General features: G+C 42.4%; 1 protein-coding gene and 1 long non-coding RNA gene across 5 annotated transcripts in view; one reads left to right on the plus strand and one right to left on the minus strand.

The window, feature by feature from the left end:
• grid2 (glutamate receptor, ionotropic, delta 2) overlaps window positions 1–19,292 on the plus strand; it is a 559,781-nt gene that overhangs the window by 198,067 nt on the left and 342,422 nt on the right. The window lies entirely within an intron of this gene.
• Window positions 3,357–7,980, minus strand: LOC149979588 (uncharacterized). Of its 2 annotated transcripts, XR_016484484.1 has the most exons (3): window positions 4,067–4,207; window positions 3,650–3,711; window positions 3,357–3,426 (listed from the first exon to the last, which is right to left on the minus strand). It is a non-coding gene; the product is annotated as an uncharacterized LOC149979588 (long non-coding RNA). The 2 variants fall into 2 exon arrangements; XR_016484485.1 differs by lacking the exons at window positions 3,357–3,426; window positions 4,067–4,207 and adding an exon at window positions 7,895–7,980 and having other exon boundaries at window positions 3,649–3,711.

Below are 19,292 nucleotides of genomic sequence, written 5' to 3' on the forward strand. Positions count from 1 at the left end.
CAGAACTTATTATTAATGCAGTTTAATGGAGCTTAAACAGCAGAGGATTTGCACCAGGATTATAAAGCCATCAAATTGAGCAGGGAGGAAAGGAAATTAATACATTGGGAATCGGCACAGCATATGCATTTCTTACCATTCCGTATGCGTCCATCCCAACAAATGTTCTGAGTGCTTTCTGCATTGCTCATCCTTGAGCAAGTCTAAAAGCATTCTTTCAAAATGAGAGAGACAGTTCGGAGTTGACATGCAAATAAAAAAAGCCCAGAATAGATCACCTTCTCTCGTTCCTCATCTCCATAGCAGATGGGACTAGTAGTCATTTCCTCCTGTGTCTATGATATGGGTGTTGCATCCCAAATGGCAACCTATTCCCTACCTAGTGCATTACTTCTCACTAGGGCCCATAGGGATAGGGTGCCATTTGGGATTCAGCCCTGTTCTGGCCTAATCAGTGATGTAGCTATTTATTTCTGTACCAGGGGTCCATTGAGATCCATTAACTCACCATGCAGGTTCCCATTCACTAGATACTCACAATTATTCTTGACAGGCACATAACCTCGCGTCTCCTCATAGAACCTCTTTCATCATTTCATTTGTCAGCCACTTTAAACCCACACCCCTCAAGACTCTCCCTCTTCCTCCAACACACTTCCTCTCTCACTCCTGCCTTTTTTTTATTCCCTTTCATCATATACCCTCCCACATTGTATTCATGGTGATCAGATGATCTGTTGCATTTCTGTTGCATGGTCATTATTTGGTGCCTCCTACTAATTTGCCACGACACTTCACACACAGCCCTCTACTCAGTCCACAGCCCTCTACACCTCACACCCCTTCTCACCTGTTCCCTCGACCTCCTTTTAGTCTCCATTCCCTCTGCTCTCCTGCTCTCTCTGGGTGCTATTCCATCCCCAAGACCTCTTCTGGGGCCGGCTCCCTACCATTGCCGTGCTGCCAGTTTGGTTGTCCCATTTGCTTGAAAGCGGTAATGCCCGGGAACAGGGTAAATGAGGCACATTCACACTCAATCTCCCAGCCGAGGCCCTGTAGAGGCCTGATTGGAGAAAAGTGGCGCTCTCCGTGGTGCTGAAAAAGAAATGTCCTGCACATCTAGCACTGCAGCTCAGCCATTCACTCGTAAGAAAGCCTACTTTGTTTTTTTGGGAGGCAGGCAGGTTTTCATCGCCCACACTTTTGTTGCCGGTATCAGGGGTTCAGTTAAGACATAAATAACTGAATACGTACATGGAAAATGAATAGGTGATTAAGCGGTAGTCAGCCCTGATTCTCTCCTGTGGAGAGATGATAGAAGACAATGGGCCTCTCAGACACCACTGAGCAGGGGGAGGGACCTCACAGCAGCTCAGCACACAGATGAGACAGGCTGGAAAAGGACTGCTAAGTGCTGCAATACATTTATTAACTCTTTAATAGCAGAGAATGTTAAGCACGTTTGGCACCCTTGCAGAGGAGGCCTGGTTTTTACTGCCTGGACCAGACCCCGGTGTATCCTGTTGACTGATCATAATTGTTCATTTAACTGATTAACACAAATCCATATCCCCCTGCAGCCTCTGACAATCAATAGCATAGCGAGACAGGGCCAAAGAGTGTTGATTGTACCTATCCCGAGACTGCTTTACCAATGTTTTGTGTAGCTGTGTTGTAGTAATGGTATCCCTAGGGCAGTGACCCGATGACTCTAACCCTTAGAAATATAATTCATATACTCTAACCCCCATTTCGCCATTGCGACTCATCTCCCTTCCTCCCTCCCTTCCCATGACAATTTCTCTCTGTCTTTGTTGTTTCCCTGGTGCTTGGATATCTACCCCATTTCCAACGGCAACTTGTCCTGCTGCAAAAGCCTACAGCACGGCCCGTTGTCTATTTCATTATTCACACACGGCCATTTCCTTTTTTCTTTCTCTCCAAGCTCTCTTATTATTCACGGGTGAGACCAGACTGTCACAGAGACTGGCCTCCACTGATGACAGCATTGGGGAGGGCCCTACCCCCTTATCTTGCCTTGTCTACATCTCTCTCAGGGTCAGAGTTCAACTTGAGAGGCAATGGTGCCCATTACAGTAAATGCAGTGTTGAAACGGAACACTTTGATTCTTTCATTAAGTCTTTACTCACGTTTTGTATTATCATTGAGTCTATCTACCTCTGACAACTGATTCTTATTGAACCGTGCTATGCAACCTAAACCCCTTCGCTAGGGCTCATCTTGTAGACCGAGGTACAGCATGCGAAGAGGGAGCTTCGGGTTGATTTCCACCCAAAATCCCCTTTCTGAAGCAAAACACACCTGCTTCTTATGTATGCCTGGCCTAGCTGTGTGTGTTTCTGCATGTTGCGCTCTTAATACCTCCTATTGTTCAGAACCGTTAATTATGCAGAACTCAGAACCCTCTCAGCTCCATGGACACAAAGACCAGCCCATGATTTATTTACAAGTTGATTTAATTATACAGTTTAGAATTAGCTGTTCTTCTAATGGGAAAAAAACAGAAGGTAAACACAGCACATTGTCTCTCTGTAAGAGGAGCACACCATCACAAGCTGTTTAGCGTTGATTGTGGATTGCGACTGCCTGTGTGTGTGTGTGTGTGTGTGTGTGTGTGTGTGTGTGTGTGTTCGTGTGTGTGTGTGTTGTGGCAGGTGTGGGTGTGAAATAAATGTTTGTCTTTACAGGCAGTATTGTATCAGCTCATGACTGACAAGCAGCTCAGTTGACCAATGTCTTCATTTATGTGCCTGTTATGCAACATTGATATCAGGTGTAATGGCACTTGAATGTTTTACCTAGTTATTTTCAGATGATGTCATTTTGCTATTTTGTACCTTTGTCAACTATGAGTGGGTTTTCTGTACCTGTTCGCTTCTCTCCCTGTAGGCTTTACAGACCCCTTGCCTGAAACCCTTCTAATTTAGTGTACCCTGCGTGCACATCCCATTCTGGAATTCAGTGTTTGGAACTGCTGATCTGAGTTTAATTCTACTTCAGTCTCTAGACTTTTTGGCCCTGACGGAGACATGGATCACCCCAGAGAACACTGCTACTCCAGCTGCTCTCTCTTCATCTGACTACGTGTTCTCTCATAGTCTGAGAGCATGTGGTCGTCGCGGTGGTGGCACAGGGCTACTCATACTCAAGCGGAGATTTTATATTTTCTCCCTCACTCACCTGTTGTCACAACTTCCGCCGAAGTCGGTCCCTCTCCTTGTTCGGCGGACCTTCCAGCCATCACTGATCCATTTATCATTTTCCATTGGTTTTGTCTTGTCTTCCTTCACACCTGGTTCCAATCCCATCAATTAAATGTTTTGTATTTAACCTTTCTGATCTCCCCATCCCGGATCCGGGTTCGTGAATACAGACTCAAGCTCATTACCATAACGCAACGTTAACTATTCATGAAAATCGCAAATGAAATGAAATAAATATGCTAGCTCTCAAGCTTAGCCTTTTGTTAACAACACTGTCATCTCAGATTTTCAAAATATGCTTCTCAACCATTGCAAAACAATCATTTGTGTAACAGTATTGATGGCTAACGTAGCATTTAGCATTAGCATTCAGCTGGCAACATTTACACAAAAAAACAGAAAAGCATTCAAAAAAATCATTTACCTTTGAAGAACTTCAGATGTTTTCATTGAGGAGACTCTCAGATAGCAAATGTTCAGTTTTTCCTGAAAGATTATTTGTTTAGGACAAATCGCTCCGTTTTCTGCGTCACGTTTAGCTATGAAAAAACCCCTGTATCCAGGATTGTGTAAATCTATCAGCAAGCTCATTAGCATAACACAACGTTAACTATTTATGAAAATCGCAAATGAAATGAAATAAATATGCCATCTCTCAAGCTTAGCCTTTTGTAAACAACACTGTCATCTCAGATTTTCAAAATATGCTTCTCAACCATAGGAAAACAATCATTTGTGTAAAAGTAGCTAGCTAGAGTTAGCATTTCGCGTTAGCATTAGCGTTAGCATCCAGCACGCAACATTAACAAAAACATAAAAGCCTTCAAATAAAATAATTTACCTTTGAAGAACTTCTGATGTTTTCAATGAGGATACTCTCAGTTAGATAGCAGATGCTCAGTTTTTCCAAAAAGATTCCTTGTGTATTAGAAATAGCTCCGTTTTATACATCACATTTGGCTACCAAAAAAAATCCATAAATTCAGTCCTCAAAACGCAAACTTTTTTCCAAATTAACTCCATAATATCGACTGAAAACATGGCAAACGTTGTTTAGAATCAATCCTCAAGGTGTTTTTCACATATCTCTTCATTGATACATCGTTCTTGGAAACATGCTTTCTCTCCTGAATCCCAGGAGAAAATGCCTGCACCTGAAGATTACGCACAAATTTAGACAAAGGACACCGGGCGGACCTCTGGAAAATGTAGTCTCTTATGGCCAATCTTCCAATGATATGCCTACAAATACGTCACAATGCTGCTAAGACCTTGGGCGAACGACAGAAAGTGTAGGCTCATTCCTTGCGCAATCACAGCCATATAAGGAGAGAATGGAAAACAGAGCTTCAGAAATTCTGCTAATTCCTGGTTGATGCATCATCTTGGTTTCGCCTGTAGAATGAGTTCTGGGGCACTTACAGACAAAATCTTTGCAGATTCTGAAACTTCAGAGTGTTTTCTTTCCAAAACTGTCAAGAATATGCATAGTCGAGCATCTTTTCGTGACAAAATATCGGGAACGTTTTTTATCCAAAAATGAAATAGCGCCCCTAGAGCTCTAAGAGGTTAACCCTCTGTTTCCCCTCATGTCCTTGTTGGAGATTGTTTTATTGTATGTTATGTGAAGGTCATGTGTCAGTGTGTGACAGGTTTTGTACACACATATTATTTTTTGTATATTTTGGTTTTTGGAGTTTTATGAGCATTTATTAAACGACTCTGTTCATACCAAGTTCGTTTTCCTGCGCCTGACTTCCCTGCCACCGACACGCACCCATTACACCTTTCTTTCTCCTAATTTGAATTCCATGCTGTCACTGTCACTTGTTCACCTCCCTTCTCCAGACCAATATCTGGAGACGTCCTCTCATTCCTCACTTCCTTCATCAACTCATCCATGACCACTTGCTGCGTCCCCTCTGACATCAAAAATGACCGGTCCCCTCGTCAAGAAACCAACACTACCAGGTGACATGGAGAGGATCTGTTGCTGCATCACATGCTCTCATTACTGGTGTCACCCAGAGCTGCTCTTACTCCCGGGGAAGGCCTGCCCGTTCCAAGAATTTCAAGTGCATTTGCAAAAACAATCCAGCCCTATGATGAAACTGTTACCTCTGCTGCAAAGGATAAGTTCATTAGAGTTATCAGCCTCAGAAATTGCAGCCCATATAAATGCTTCATGGAGTTCAAGTAACAGACACATCTCAACAAATGAATCAATTAACGTTCAGAAGACACTCCGTGAATCAGGCATTTTGTTGAGTTGTTGCAAAGAAACCACTACTAAAGGACACCAATAAGAATAAAATACTTGCTTAGGCCAAGAAACATGAGCAATGGACATTAGACTGGTGGAAATCTGACCTTTGGTCTGATGAGTCTAAATTTGAGATTTTTAGTTCCAACCGCCGTGTCTTTTTGAGACGCAGAATAGGTGAATGGATGGTTCCCACCGTGAAGCATGGAGGAGGAAGTGTGATGGTGTGGGGATGCTTTGCTGGTGACACTGTCTGGGATTTATTTAGAATTCAAGACACACTTAACCAACATGGCTACCACAGCATTCCTCAGCGATACGCCATTCCATCTGGTTGGCGCTTAGTGGGTCTATCATTTGTTTTTCAACAGGACAATGACCCAACACACCTCCAGGCTGTGTATGGGCTATTTGACCAAGAAAGAGAGTGATGGAGTGCTGGGATGACCTGGCCTGCACAATCACCTAACCTCAATGCAATGGCGATGGTTTTGGATGAGTTGGACAGCAGAGTCAAGGAAAAGCAGACAACAAGTGCTCGGCATATGTGGGTACTCCTTTAAGACAGTTGGGAAATCATTCCAGGTGAAGCTGGTTGAGAGTATGGTATATGTACAGCAATAGTTAAATAGGATAGGCCTTGACTAGAATACAGTATATACATATGAAGTGGGTAAAAAAGTATGTAAACATTATTCAAGTGAACAGGGTTCCATTATTGAAGTGACTAGTGCTCCATGTCTATGTACATTGGCAGCAGCCTCTAAGGTTCCGGGTTGAGTAACTGGGTGGTAGCCGGCTAGTGACAGTGACTAAAGTTCAGGGCAGGGTACTGGGCGGAGGCCGGCAAGTGATGACTATTGAACAGTCTGATGGCCTTGAGATAGAAGCTGTTTTTCAGTCTCTTGGGCCCCAGCTTTGATGCACCTGTACTGACCTCGCCTTCTGTATTGTAGCGGGTGAACAAGCCGTGGCTCGGTTGGCTGAGGTCCTTGATGATCTTTTTGGCCTTCCGGTGAAATTGGGTGCTGTAGATGTCCTGAAGGGCAGGAAGTGTGCCCTCGCTGATGCGTTGGGCAGAACGCACCATCCTCTGGAGTTGCAGTACGAGGCGGTGATACAGCCTGACAGGACGCTCTCAGTGGTGCATTTGTAAAGATTTGTAAGGGTCACAGGAGCCAAGCCAAATTTCTTAAGCCTCCTGAGGTTGAAGAGGTACTGTTCACGACATTGTCTGTGTGGGTTGACCATTTCAGATTGTCAGTAATGTGTACGCAGAGGAGCTTTTCACCTTCTCCACTGCGACCTCGTCGATATGGATAGGGGCTTGTTCCCACTGCTGTCTCCCAAAGTACACAATCAGCTCCTTCTCTTTGTTGATGGAGAGGTTATTTTCCTGGCACTACTCCACCAGGGCCCTCACCTCCTCCTTGTAGACTGTCTAGTTGTTGTTGGTAATCAGGCCTACCACTGTTGTGTCATCTGCAATCTGGATGATTGAGTTGGAGATGTGCGTGGCCACTCAATGGGTGAACAGGGAGTCCAGGAGGGGGCTGAGCATGCACCCTTGGGGGATCCCTATGTTGAGGATCAGCATAGTGGTGGTGTTGTTGCCTACCTTCCCCACCTTGGGGAGGCCCGTCAGGAAGTCAAGGACCCATTTGCACAGGGTGGGGCTCAGACCCAGGGCCCCGAGCTTAATGATGAGCTTGGACGGTACTATGGTGTTGAAGTCTGAGCTGTAGTCAATTAACAGCATTTCTACATAGGTATTCCTCTTGTCCAGATGGCATAGGGCAGTGTGCTGTGCGATGGTGATTGCGTCATCCGTGTTGGGTAAGGTGGTGGTGAAATTATCCTTAACTAGCCTCTCATAGCATTTCATGATGACAGGAGTGAGTGCTACAGGGTGATAGTAATTTAGTCCAGTTACCTTCACTTTCTTGAGTACAGGAACAATGGTGGGCATCTTGAAGCAAGTGGGGACAGCAGACTGAGATAGGGAGATATTGAATATGTCTGTAAACACTCCAGCCAGCTGGTCTGTGCGTGCTTTGAGTAAGCGGCTAGGGATGCTATCTGGAAAGGCAGCCTTGCGAGGGTTAACCTCTCTGATCTCCCAAACCCGGATCCGGTATCGTGACTACAGCCTCAAGCTCATTACCATAACGCAACGTTAACTATTCATGAAAATCGCAAATGAAATGAAATAAATATGCCATCTCTCAAGCTTAGCCTTTTGTAAACAACACTGTCATCTCAGATTTTCAAAATATGCTTCTCAACCATAGGAAAACAATAATTTGTGTAAAAGTAGCTAGCTAGCGTAGCATTTAGCATTAGCGTTAGCATTCAGCACGCAACATTTCAACAAAAACATAAAAGCCTTCAAATAAAATAATTTACCTTTGAAGAACTTCTGATGTTTTCAATGAGGATACTCTCAGATAGCAGATGCTCAGTTTTTCCCAAAAGATTATTTGTGTATTAGAAATAGCTCCGTTTTATACATCACATTTGGCTACCAAAAAAAAACGAAAATTCAGTCCTCAAAACGCGAACTTTTTTCCAAATTAACTCCATAATATCGACTGAAAACATGGCAAACGTTGTTTAGAATCAATCCTCAAGGTGTTTTTCACATATCTCTTCAATGATATATCGTTCATGGAAGCATGGTTTCTCCCCTCAATCAAATGGAAAAGTACAAGCAGCTGGCAATTGCGCACCGAATTCCACGCAGGACACCAGGCGGACACTTGGAAAATGTAGTCTCTTATGGTCAATCTTCCAATGATATGCCTACAAATACGTCACAATGCTGCTAACACCTTGGGGGAACGACAGAAAGTGTAGGCTCATTCCTTGCGCAATCACAGCCATATAAGGAGACAATGGAAAACAGAGCTTCAGAAATTCTGCTCATTTCCTGGTTGACGCATCATCTTGGTTTCGCCTGTAGAATGAGTTCTGGGGCACTTACAGACAATATCTTTGCAGATTCTGAAACTTCAGAGTGTTTTCTTTCAAAAACTGTCAAGAATATGCATAGTCGAGCATCTTTTCGTGACAAAATATCGCGCTTAAAACGGAAACGTTTTTTATCCAAAAATGAAATAGCTCCCCTAGAGATCAAAGAGGTTAACACTCTTAAATGTCTTACTCACATCAGCCACAGAGAATGAGAGCTCACAGTCCTATGGCGTGGCAGTGGCCCACGTCGGTGGCACTGTGTTTTCCTCGAAGCTGTCAAAGAAGGTGTTTAGCTTGTTCGGTATTAAGACGTCGGTGTCCGCGACGTGTCTGAACCGTTGAATTGCGACTCCACTTTGTCTCTGTACTGACATTTTTCCTGTTTGATTGCCTAACAGAGGGCATATCTTGACTGTTTGTATACGACCATATTATCAGTCACCTTGTCACGGTTATATGCGGTGGTTTGCGCTTTCAGTTTTGCAAAAATGCTGCCATCTATCCACTTTTTGGGGTTTGGATAGGTTTTGGTCATCACGGTGGGAACAACATCCCCTTTACACTTACTGATGAAATCAGTCACCGTGTCAGTGTATACGTCAACGTTATTCTCAGAGGCGACCCAGAACATATCCCAGTCCGCATGATTAAAGCAATCTTGAAGCATGGATTCCGATTGGTCAGATCAGTGAACCAGTACTTCCTGTTTGAGTTTCTGCCTATAGGAAGGGAGGAGCAGGATGGAGGTGGGATCTGATTTGCCTAAGGGAAGGCGGGAGAAGGCCTTGTAGCTGTCCCCGATGGGAGAGTAGCAATGGTCGAGAGTTTTCGATGCGCAAGTAGTGCAGGCAGTGTTGGTAAAACTTTGGTACTGATTTCCTCTAACTCACGAGAAGAGTCTTGCACTGTGGAGGACAAGGACACTTGAAGAGTAGCACATGGCCCCTCAGAACACCACTCTTCAGAAATATGGCCTTAAAGGAACAGCATAATTTAACACTACAAATTCCTTAACCGTCCTGCAACATGCCGTAGGAAGTAATGGACTGCCATGGGTGTTTATTTTTTTATTTGAATCCGAATTAGTAGGTGTGTTCAAGTTGGTTGAGAGAATGCCCAGAGTGTGCAAAGCTTTCATCAAAGCAAAGGGTGGCTACTTTGAAGAATCTCAAATATAAAATATATTTTGATTGGTTTAACACTACTACATGATTACTACATGATTTCATGTGTTATTTCATAGTTTGGATGTCTAGACTATTATTATCCAATGTAGAAAAAAAAAATAAGTATGTGTGTCCAAACGTTTGACTGGTACTGTATATATATATAGAAATAATAATATGTGTGTTAGTGTGTTTGTTTCTGTGTGTGTCCCCTCACATGTCCCCGCCGTTCCATGAAATGTTGTTTAATCTTTTTCTTTTTGCTGTTTGATTGAGTAATTGGAGATGGAAGGGAGTTCCATGCGATCATGGCTCTGTGAAGAGACCCCTGGTGGTAATTCTTGTGGGGTATGTGTGGGTGTCTGAGCGGAATGTTATTTGATTATGCAGACGATCTGAAGTTTTCAATACAGTAATCTTTCTCGGAAAAACTAGAAGAGAAGCAGTTCATCTCTCGTCAACCCTCAACCAGGAAAGACTGGCATGCATGCTGTTGATGTTAGTTCTGTATGTGCAGTTAAGGGCAAGGCGTGCTGCTCTGTTTTGAGCCGGCTGCAGCTGTTTGCTGCACTTGGACCATATTACTGGACAGTTATCAAGATGGGACAACACCAGAGCCTGAACAACTAGTACAGTTGATTTTTTTGTATAAAAAAACTCAGAACATATTTTAATAACAGACATACCCCTCCCCATCGTCACAATAACTTTGTCGATATGACTTGACCATGACAACTGACCATCCAATATTATACCTAGGAGTTTAGCTTCTGCAACTTGCTCAATTGTCACACCTTTTATACACAACTCCAGATGAGGTTTAGGTCTTAGAATGTCTTGAACCAAATACAATGCTTTTAGATGTAGATGTATTTAAGGCCCATACCCATTCTGATACTGATTTGTAACTTCTTATTTAGAATTTCAGTGAGTTCTCTGGCTTTGGGTGCTGACATGTACAGTGTGGAATCATCCACATAAATAGTCTTTGTAGCTTTTTGTAAAACCAATGGCAAATCATTTGTAAAAATAGAGAAGAGTAACGGCCCAAGGCAGCTGCCCCGGAGGGCCATATCTGACGTTAAGAGAAGCTTCCCTTGACGAACACTTTCTGGGTTCTATTTGATAAATAACTCTCAATCATCGGATGGTAGGTGATGTAAAGCCATAACAAGTGAGTTTCTTCAATAACAATTTATGATCAATAACATCAAAGGCTGCACTGAAATCTAACAATACAGTTCCTACTATCATTTTATTATCCATTTCTTTTAACCAATCGTCTGCCACATGAGTCAGTGCAGTACAAGTTGAGTGCCCTTATCTATATGCATGCGGAAAGTCAGTAGTTATATTGTTCTCTGAAAAACAGCGTTGCATTTGGTCAAACACAATTCTCTCCATCAGTTTACTAAGAACAGACAGAAAACTGATTGGGTGGCTTTTAGAGGCAGCAAAGGGTGCTTTACTATTTTTAGGCAGTGGGATTACTTTAGATTCCTTCCACGCCTGTGGACACACATACTCCTTTAAACTTTGGTTAAAGATATAGCAAATAGGGGTGGCAATACAGTCTGCTACTATTCTCAATAGTTTCCCATTATCACGTTTTAAAGAAGACCCAGATGCAGACAGTGTCAAAGTAACAAAAGTTTATAACTAGAACAGGGGGTTGGCAAAACGACAGGTCAAGGGGCAGGCAGAGGACAGCAATCCAGATAACTTAACCAAATTCAAAACAGCAATCCTGCTCTTTCAAAAAAAAAATGATGGTTCATTGTAAAATGTTGTCATTTAACTCTTGAGTTTTTCCACTTTACCAGTGAAGTAGTCATTGAAATGATTGGCAATATCAAAAGGTTTCGTTATAAAGACCCATCCAACTTCAATAAGTCTTTTTCCATTTTGTTTTATGTCATTTTTCTTGGTTTGGAAATAACATTTCTTATTTTTGTTAAGTTTAGTCACCAAATGTCTTAATTTACACCATGTCAACCAATCAGCTGAGCAACCTGATTTGTTTGCCACATCTTTTACCTAATTTCTTTGAACCATGCCATTTTCAATTTATCATCAATCCAGAAGGCTGTAACAGTTCTCACAGTTAATTTATTAACAGGTGCATGCTTGTCAACAATTGGCAGGAACACTTTTACGAATACTTCCAGTGCTTCATTTGGATTCACTTTCTCATACACAGACTAGGGTTGCACAATAATCAAATTCAGATCAAAATTGTGAGATTGACGTTCAATAACCATATCGCAAGAGGCTGCGATTTTCTCCTTTCTTTGAAACTCCGTTAATACAACAAAAACTAACTACGGAGATGCGCTAGATACTGTTCATTCACTCCACAGTACATGCACAGAGGATGCTGACCAATCACAAGTGGACCCTCTCACTCTCTGCATGGCATGAACATGCTGGCCAATCACAAGCAAAAAATAATATGGAAGTATATTTTCTGGGTGATTTAAATATTGACTGGCTCTCATCAAACTGCCCACTTAATAAAAAGCTTCTAACTGTAACCAGTGCCTGCAACCTGGTTCAGGTTGTCAGTCAACCTACCAGGGTAGTTACAAACAGCACAGGAATTACATCTCAACGTGTATTGGTCACATCTTTACTAATGCTGCAGAAATTTGCTTTAAAGCAGTATCCAAATCCATAGGATGTAGTGATCACAATATGATAGCCATATCTAGGAAAACCCAAAGTTCCAAAGACTGGGCCTAATATAGTGTATAAGAGGTCATACAATAAGTTTTGTAGTCATTCGTATGTTGATGATGTAAAGAATATTGGCTGGTCTGTGGTGGATGAGGCAAAAGGTATGGCAAATAAGTCGGGCAGCTCAAATAATAAGAAATCATGTGACTAAGCTAAAAAAAAAAGAAGTGTTTTAAATACTATGAAACATAGATAAATTATATAAAAAATAAAAAGATTTGGAGCACCTTAAATGTAATTTTTGTAAAAAAAAAAAGCCAACTCGGCTCCATCATTCATTGAATCAGATGGCTCATTTATCACAAAACCCACTGATACTGCCACTGACTTTAATGACTTTTTCATTGGCAAGATAAGCAAACTTAGGGATGACATGCCAGCAACAAATGATGACACTAGACATCCAAGTATATCTGATCAAATTATTAAAGACAAGAATTGTACTTCTGAATTCCGTAAAGTCCGTGTGGAAGAGGTGAAAAAATTATTGTTGTCTATCAACAATGACAAGACACCTGGTTCTGACAATCGGGATGGAAAATTACTGAGGATAATAGCGGACAATATTGACACTTCTATTTGCCATCTTCAATTTAAGCCTACTAGAAAGTGTGTGCCCTCAGGCCTGGAGGGAAGCTAAAGTCATTCTGCTACCCAAGAATAGTAAAAACCCCTTTACAAGCTCAAATAGCTTGGGACCAACCCTTAGTAAACTTCTGGAAAAAATAGTGTTTGACCAGATACAATGCTGTTTCCCTGAAAGACAACAGTCTTTCGGCAGGCATATAGGGAAGGACACTCAACAAGCACAGCACTTACACAAATGACTGATGATTGGCTGATGATAAAATGATTGTGGGGGATGGTTAGACTTCATTGCAGCTTTTGACATTATCGATCATAGTCTGCTGCTGGAAAAAACGTATGTGTTATGGTTTTACACCCCCTGCTATAATGTGGATAAAGAGTTACTTGTCTAACAGAACACAGAAGGTGTTCTTTAATGGACGACATGTCCCTGGCTTTGAGTTAGGCCAGTGTGTCTATGTATGAGGATGACTCAACACTATACACGTCAGCTACTACAGCAACTGAAATGACTGCAACACTTAACAAAGAGCTGCAGTTCGTTTCGGAATGGGTAACAAGGAATAAGTTAGTCCTAAATATTTCCAAAACTAAAAGCATTGTATTTGGGACAAAACTAAACCCTAAACCTCAACTACATCTCGTAATTAATAATGTGGTAATTGAGCAAGTTGAGGTGACTAAACTGCTTGGAGTAACCCTGGATTGTAAACCGTCATGGTCAAAATATATTGATTAGCTAAGATGGGGAGAAATCTGTCCATAATAAAGCGCTGCTCTGCCTTCTTAACAACACTATCAACAAGGCGGGCCCTGGTTTTGTCGCACGTAGACTACTCTTCAGTAGTGTGGTCAGGTGCCACAAAGAGGAACCTGGGAAAATTGCAGTTGGCTCAGAACAGGGTAGCATGGCTGACCCTTAAAAGTACACGGAGAGCTAACGTTAATGACATGCATGTCAATTTCTCATGGCTCAAAGTGGAAGAGAGATTGCCTTCATCATTACTTGGTTTTGTAAGAGGTGTTGACAAGCTGAATGTACAGAGCTGTCTGTTTAAAATACTAGCACACAGCTCGGACACCCATGCATACCCCACAAGACATGCCACCAGAGGTCTCTTCACAGTCCCCAAGTCCAGAACAGACTATGGGAGGTGCACAGTACGACATAGAGCCATAACTACAGTGCTTTGCAAAAGTGTTCATCCCCTTTACCGTTTTTCCTATTTTGTTGCATTACAACCTGTAATTTAAATTGTTTTTTGGGGGGATTTCATGTAATGGATATACATAAAAATAGTCAGAATTGGTGAAGTGAAATGAAAGAAATTAAAATTAAAATTATACGGAAAAGTGGTGCGTGCATATGTATTCACCCACTTTGCTATGAATCCCCTAAATAAGATCTGGTGCAACCAATTACCTTCATAAATCACATAATTAGTTAGACTACACACAGTTGGACTTTATTTGTCCGGTCCTCTGGCAGTCTCTATGGGGGTGCCACAGGGTTCAATTCTCGGGCCGACTATTTTCTCTGTATATATCAATGATGTTGCTCTTGCTGCGGGCGATTCCCTGATCCACCTCTACGCAGACGACACCATTCTGCATACTTCTGGCCCTTCCTTGGACACTGTGCTAGCTAACCTCCAAACGAGCTTCAATGCCATACAACACTCCTTCCGTGGCCTCCAACTGCTCTTAAACGCTAGTAAAACCAAATGCATGCTTTTCAACCATTCGCTGCCTGCACCAGCACGCCCGACTAGCATCACCACCCTGGATGGTTCCGACCTAAAATATGTGGACATCTATAAGTACCTAAGTGTCTGGCTAGACTGTAAACTCTACTTCCAGACTCATATCAAACATCTCCAATCTAAAATCAAATCTAGAGTCGGCTTTCTATTCTGCAACAAAGCCTCCTTCACTCACACTTACCCTAGTAAAACTGACTATCCTACCGATCCTCGACTTCGGCGATGTCATCTACAAAATAGCTTCCAATACTCTACTCAGCAAACTGGATGCAGTTTATCACAGTGCCATCCGTTTTGTTACTAAAGCACCTTATACCTGATCTCACTGATCATCCCTAAAGCCAACACCTCATTTGGCCGCCTTTCCTTCCAGTACTCTGCTGCCTGTGACTGGAACGAATTGCAAAAATCGCTGAAGTTGGAGACTTTTATCTCCCTCACCAACTTTAAACATCTGCTATCTGAGCAGCTAACCGATCGCTGCAGCTGTACATAGTCCATCGGTAAATAGCCCACCCAATTTACCTACCTCATCCCCATACTGTTTTTATTTATTTACTTTTCTGCTCTTTTGCACACCAGTATCTCTACCTGCACATGACCATCTGATCATTTATCACTCCAGTGTTAATCTGCAAAATTGTAATTATTCGCCTACCTCCTCATGCCTTTTGCACACAATGTATATAGACTCTTTTTTTCATTTTTTTTACTGTGTTATTGACTTGTTTATTGTTTACTCCATGTGTAACTCTGTTTTGTTGTCTGTTCACACTGCTATGCTTTATCTTGGCCAGGTCGCAGTTGTAAATGAGAACTTGTTCTCAACTAGCCTACCTGGTTAAATAAAGGTGAAATAAAAAAATAAAATAAAAAATTTATTTATCACATGATCTCAGTATATATACACCTGTTCTGAAAAGCCCCAGAGTCTGCAACACCACTAAGCAAGGGGCACCACCAAGCAAACGGCACCATGAATACCAAGGAGCTCTCTAAGTAGGTCATGGACAAAGTTATAAAAAACTATCCGAAACTTTGAACATCCCTGGAGCACCATTAAATCCATTATTACATTTTTTTAAGAATATGGCACCACAACAAACCTGCCAAGAGAGGACCGCCTACCAAAGAGGACCACCTACCTACTCACAGACCAGGCAAGGAAGGCATTAATCAGAGGCAACAAAGAGACCAAAGATAACCATGAAGGATCTGCAAAGCTCCACAGTGGAGATTGGAGTATCTGTCCATATGACCACTTCAAGCAGTACATTCCACAGAGCTGGGCTTTACGGAAAAGTGGCCAGAGAAAAAGCAATTTCTTAAAGAAAAAAATAAGCAAACACTTTTGATGTTCGCCAAAAGGCATGCGGGAGACTCCCCAAACATTTGGAAGAAGGTACTCTGGTCAGATGAGACTAAAATGTAGCTTTTTGGCCATCAGGGAAAATGTTATGTCTGGCGCAAACCCAACACCTCTCATCACCCCGAGAACACCATCCATACAGTGACGCATGGTGGTGGCAGCATCATGCTGTGGGCATGTTTTTCATCAGCAGGGAATGGGAAACTGGTCAGAATTGAAGGAATGATGGATGGCGCTAAATACAGGGAGATTATTGAGGGAAACCTGTTTCAGTCTTCCAGAGTTTTGAGACTGGGACGGAGGTTCACCTTCCAGCAGGACAATGACCCTAAGCATACTGCTAAAGCAACACTTGAGTGGTTTAAGGGGAAACATTTAAATGTCTTGGAATGGCCTAGTCAAAGCCCAGACCTCAATACCCCAAGAGACTTGCAGCTGTAATTGCTGCAAAAGGTGACTCTACAAAGTATTGACTTTAGGGGGTGAATAGTTATGCACGCTCAAGATCAGTTTTTTTTGTCTTATTTTTGTTTGTTTCACAATAAAAAATATTTTGCATCTTCAAAGTGGTAGGCATGTTGTGTACATCAAATGATACAAACCCCCCCGAAAATCCATTTTAATTCGCGTTTGTAAATTTTTTTTTTATTTTATTTATTTTACCTTTATTTAACCAGGTAGGCAAGTTGAGAACAAGTTCTCATTTACAATTGCGACCTGGCCAAGATAAAGCAAAGCAGTTCGACAGATACAACAACACAGAGTTACACATGGAGTAAAACAAACATACAGTCAATAATAAAGTATAAACAAGTCTATATACAATGTGAGCAAATGAGGTGAGAAGGGAGGTAAAGGCAAAAAAAGGCCTTGGTGGCAAGGTAAATACAATATAGCAAGTAAAACACTGGAATGGTAGTTTTGCAATGGAAGAATGTGCAAAGTAGAAATAAAAATAATGGGGTGCAAAGGAGCAAAATAAATAAATAAATTAAATACAGTTGGGAAAGAGGTAGTTGATAGGGCTAAATTATATGTGGGCTATGTACAGGTGCAGTAATCTGTGAGCTGCTCTGACAGTTGGTGTTTAAAGCTAGTGAGGGAGATAAGTGTTTCCAGTTTTAGAGATTTTTGTAGTTCGTTCCAGTCATTGGCAGCAGAGAACTGGAAAGAGAGACGGCCAAAGAAAGAATTGGTTTTGGGGGTGACTAGAGAGATATACCTGCTGGAGCGTGTGCTACAGGTGGGAGATGCTATGGTGACCAGCGAGCTGAGATGAGGGGGGACTTTACCTAGCAGGGTCTTGTAGATGACATGGAGCCAGTGGGTTTGGCGACGAGTATGAAGCGAGGGCCAGCCAACGAGAGCGTACAGGTCGCAATGGTGGGTAGTATATGGGGCTTTGGTGACAAAACAGATTGCACTGTGATAGACTGCATCCAGTTTGTTAAGTAGGGTATTGGAGGCTATTTTGTAAATTACATCGCCAAAGTCGAGGATTGGTAGGATGGTCAGTTTTACAAGGGTATGTTTGGCAGCATGAGTGAAGGATGCTTTGTTGCGAAATAGGAAGCCAATTCTAGATTTAACTTTGGATTGGAGATGTTTGATATGGGTCTGGAAGGAGAGTTTACAGTCTAACCAGACACCTAAGTATTTGTAGTTGTCCACGTATTCTAAGTCAGAGCCGTCCAGAGTAGTGATGTTGGACAGGCGGGTAGGTGCAGGTAGTGATCGGTTGAAGAGCATGCATTTAGTTTTACTTGTATTTAAGAGCAGTTGGAGGCCACGGAAGGAGAGTTGTATGGCATTGAAGCTTGCCTGGAGGGTTGTTAACACAGTGTCCAAAGAAGGGCCGGAAGTATACAGAATGGTGTCGTCTGCGTAGAGGTGGATCAGAGACTCACCAGCAGCAAGAGCGACCTCATTGATGTATACAGAGAAGAGAGTCGGTCCAAGAATTGAACCCTGTGGCACCCCCATAGAGACTGCCAGAGGTCCGGACAACAGACCCTCAGATTTGACACACTGAACTCTATCAGAGAAGTAGTTGGTGAACCAGGCGAGGCAATCATTTGAGAAACCAAGGCTGTTGAGTCTGCCGATGAGGATGTGGTGATTGACAGAGTCGAAAGCCTTGGCCAGATCAATGAATACGGCTGCACAGTAATGTTTCTTATCGATGGCGGTTAAGATATCGTTTAGGACCTTGAGCGTGGCTGAGGTGCACCCATGACCAGCTCTGAAACCAGATTGCATAGCAGAGAAGGTATGGTGAGATTCAAAATGGTCGGTAATCTGTTTGTTGACTTGGCTTTCGAAGACCTTAGAAAGGCATGGTAGGATAGATATAGGTCTGTAGCAGTTTGGGTCAAGAGTGTCCCCCCCTTTGAAGAGGGGGATGACCGCAGCTGCTTTCCAATCTTTGGGAATCTCAGACGACACGAAAGAGAGGTTGAACAGGCTAGTAATAGGGGTGGCAACAATTTCGGCAGATAATTTTAGAAAGAAAGGGTCCAGATTGTCTAGCCCGGCTGATTTGTAGGGGTCCAGATTTTGCAGCTCTTTCAGAACATCAGCTGAATGGATTTGGGAGAAGGAGAAATGGGGAAGGCTTGGGCGAGTTGCTGTTGGGGGTGCAGTGCTGTTGACAGGGGTAGGAGTAGCCAGGTGGAAAGCATGGCCAGCAGTAGAAAAATGCTTATTGAAATTTTCAATTATGGTTAAATTAAAATTAATTAAAATTAACAAAATAGAAACAATACCAAGGGGGGTGAATACTTTCGCAAGCCACTGTACATGGAACTCTATTCCACATCAGGTAACTGACGCAAGCAGTAGAATCAGATTTAAAAAGCAGGTCAAAATACAGCGGGACTGTGAAGCAACACAAACATAGGCACAGACACATGCATCCACACAAGCACTACACATACACGTACACATACATACACGATACCATACGTACTATACACACGCGTACACATGGATTTTGCATTGTAGATATGTGGTAGTGGAGTATGGACCTGAGGGCACACACTTGGTGTGTTGTAAATTCTGTAATGAATGGATTGTAATGTTTTGGCCAGCAGCTAATGGGGATCCATAATAAATACAAATACAAGCGCCTGTGCATCTTTAGTGGTGTGGCAGCATTTTGGCTACATGCAAACCGATGTCAACCAAATGCAAGTGTTGTGCAAAAAGTG

This window comes from Oncorhynchus mykiss, chromosome 11 (genome assembly GCF_057628025.1).
Source record: "Oncorhynchus mykiss isolate SJ-2025 chromosome 11, ASM5762802v1, whole genome shotgun sequence".
In the NCBI taxonomy this organism is placed as follows: Eukaryota; Metazoa; Chordata; class Actinopteri; order Salmoniformes; family Salmonidae; genus Oncorhynchus; species Oncorhynchus mykiss.